This window comes from Haematobia irritans, chromosome 2 (genome assembly GCF_050003625.1).
Source record: "Haematobia irritans isolate KBUSLIRL chromosome 2, ASM5000362v1, whole genome shotgun sequence".
NCBI classification, from domain to species: Eukaryota; Metazoa; Arthropoda; class Insecta; order Diptera; family Muscidae; genus Haematobia; species Haematobia irritans.
The window spans coordinates 139,272,715-139,276,620 of record NC_134398.1 but is presented as its reverse complement, the minus strand read 5'-3'; positions in this window follow the sequence as shown (position 1 = coordinate 139,276,620).

The following is a 3,906-nucleotide window of genomic DNA, read 5'->3' as shown; positions in this document are numbered from 1 at the left end:
TCTGGTTGAAATTTGGTACGTGGTGGTAGTAAATGATATTTAACAACCATGCCAAAAGTGGTCCATTATCATATATAGCCCCCATATAAACCGATCCCGAGATTTGATTTTGGAGCCTCATGGAGGAGCAAATTTCACCCGAGTCAGTTGAAATTTGGTACATTGTGCTAGTATATGGCCGTTAGCAACCATGCCTAGCTAGGTTCACATCGGTCTATAGTTATATATAGCCCTCAGATAAATCGATCCCCAATAACACAAAAGTTGGTCCATATAAGCGACTTCCATATTTCAATTCTGGGTCTCTACGTACCGTGCAAAAATCCATATCGATTCGTAATTATTTGTAGACTTACCTATACATACCTTTTTTGTCTAATATAAACCACGTATGGACTAACTCACAATTTAGAAAACGATGTTAAGAATTTTTAAGATACCACAAGCCAAGTAATTCTATTGTGGATGCAGACTTTCGTAGAAGTTTCTACGCAGTCCATGGTGGAGGGTACATAAAATTCGGCCTGGCCGAATTTACGGCCGTATATACTTGTTTTTCTTCCAACTTCTATTTTTATACCCACCACCAGGGAGCCGACTATATTATACCCTTCACCGCTATGTAGACAAAACATTTGTGTTACCATCTCAACTACTTCAAATTTGCTCGCAGCTATATAAAGGTTTGCATATCCAGATACAAATACTTTTAATGGAGACACTTTTTGTACTTCTACAAAAACTTTAGAATTAAAATTTAAATCGGCTAACGCCCTGAGATGAAACGCAATGTTAGTAAACAAATATGGGAAATAAGAAGCGAGAGAAATTTTAATACAATTGTACGAAAGAGCATTTATGATTTATCAGGGGATACATATATATTCGATACAGAACAATTTTAGTAATATTTACAATTTTTGCTATTCATCAGTGGCGATTTTACAAGGATATTGGTTAGATCTCGCCAAGATATGTGGTCAAGTGTGGGTTGTGATATATTATTTGGTCTAGTCGGGCGACTTGGAGCCTTATTTAAAAATCATCCGTTCTGTGGAAATTTTGGCATTGCAGTGTGTAGGATATGGCTAATATATGGGGAAATCATCACAGAATTTTGTGTAAAGTGTCAGAATTTTGCCCATATTTGTATTCTGTGAGGAAACTATCCAGTCAATTGGAGGAAGATCCCATTGAAAATGGGTCTAAAATATGGAACAGTCTACCATATTTCCCCAACTCTGGTGTACGTATATACAAAAGTATATTATTATATTATATATATATATATATATATATATATATATATATATATATATATATATATATATATATATATATATATATATATATATATATATATATATATATATATATATATATATATATATATATATATATATATATATATATATATATATATATATATATATATATATATATATATATATATATAATATATATATATATATATATATATATATATATATATATATAGATATATAGTCCGATTTGGACTTATATGGCCTCAAAAGCCAGAGTTGGACATGCAATACGTACGTACGTATCGGCAAGTGTGCCAAATTTGGTTGAAATCGGTTTAGATTTAGATATAGCTCCCATATATATCTCTCGTCCTATTTACACTCATATAACCACGGAGCCCAAGTTGTACTCCCATTTACGTGAAATTTTGCAGAGATTGCAGAATTATTATTCTAACTATGCATGCCACATTTAGTCAAAATCGTTTCAGATTATATATAGACTGTTTCATATTTTAGACCCATTTTCAATGGGATTTTCCTCCAATTGACTGGATAGTTTACACGGAGAATATATTTAATATAATAACAAAGTGTGTCAAGTTTGATCTAATTTGGTTCAGATTTTGATAAAGCCCCATATATTCGTTTTTCCGGTTTATACAAATATGGCCAAAATTCCCACACTTTACACAAAATTCTGTGATGATCTCCCCATATCTTAGTCTATCCTATACACTGTTATGCCAGAATTTCCACAGAACGGTTAAGTTTTAAATAAGGCTCCAAGTCGCCCGACTTGACCAAATAATATATCACAACCCACACTTAACCACATATCTTGGCGAGATCTAACCAATATCCTTGTAAAATCGCCACTGATGAATAGCAAAAATTGTAAATATTACTAAAATTGTTCTGTATCGAATATATATGTATCCCCTGATAAATCATAAATGCTCTTTCGTACAATTGTATTAAAATTTCTCTCGCTTCTTATTTCCCATATTTGTTTACTAACATTGCGTTTCATCTCAGGGCGTTAGCCGATTTAAATTTTAATTCTAAAGTTTTTGTAGAAGTACAAAAAGTGTCTCCATTAAAAGTATTTGTATCTGGATATGCAAACCTTTATATAGCTGCGAGCAAATTTGAAGTAGTTGAGATGGTAACACAAATGTTTTGTCTACATAGCGGTGAAGGGTATAATATAGTCGGCTCCCTGGTGGTGGGTATAAAAATAGAAGTTGGAAGAAAAACAAGTATATACGGCCGTAAATTCGGCCAGGCCGAATTTTATGTACCCTCCACCATGGACTGCGTAGAAACTTCTACGAAAGTCTGCATCCACAATAGAATTACTTGGCTTGTGGTATCTTAAAAATTCTTAACATCGTTTTCTAAATTGTGAGTTAGTCCATACGTGGTTTATATTAGACAAAAAAGGTATGTATAGGTAAGTCTACAAATAATTACGAATCGATATGGATTTTTGCACGGTACGTAGAGACCCAGAATTGAAATATGGAAGTCGCTTATATGGACCAACTTTTGTGTTATTGGGGATCGATTTATCTGAGGGCTATATATAACTATAGACCGATGTGAACCTAGCTAGGCATGGTTGCTAACGGCCATATACTAGCACAATGTACCAAATTTCAACTGACTCGGGTGAAATTTGCTCCTCCATGAGGCTCCAAAATCAAATCTCGGGATCGGTTTATATGGGGGCTATATATGATAATGGACCACTTTTGGCATGGTTGTTAAATATCATTTACTACCACCACGTACCAAATTTCAACCAGATCGGATGGATTTTGCTTTTCCAAGGGGCTCCGAAGGTCAAATCTGGGGATCGCTTTATATGGGGGCTATATATAATTATAGACCCATTTCGACCAATTTTTGCATGGGTGTTTGAGGCCATATATTAACACCACGTACCAAATTTCAACTGAATCAGATGAATTTTGGTCTTCCGGAGGTCAAATCTGCTGATCGGTTTATATGGGGCTATATATAGTTATGGACCGATGTGGACCAATTTTTGCGTGGTCACTAGAGACCATATACTAACACCATGTGTTAAATTTCGGATGAAATTTGATTCTCTTAGAGGCTCCGCAAGCCAAATCTGAGGATCGGTTTATATGGGGGCTATACGTAAAAGTGCACCGATATGGCCCATTTACAATACCAACCGACCTACATCAATAGCAACTACTTGTGCCAAGTTTCGAGTCGATAGCTTGTTTCGTTCGGAAGTTAGCGTGATCTCAACTGACGGACGGACGGACATGCTCAGATTGTCTCAGAATTTCAACAATACCTAGAATATATATGCTTTATGGGGTCTTAGAGCAATATTTCGATGTGTTACAAACGGAATGACAAAGTTAATATACCCCCATCCTATGGTGGAGGATATAAAAATTGGTGTACGTAGGCATAAGAAAGAGGTCATCTTCGAACGAAATTGCAGGACGATAGCTGTATTAATGAAAGCTGTAGCGTGATTACAACAGGCAGACAGACGGACATGGTTATATTGTCTTAGAATTTCTCCCTGATCAAGAATATATGTAATTTATATAGTCGCAAATCATTATTTCGATGTGTTGCGAAGTTTATGTAC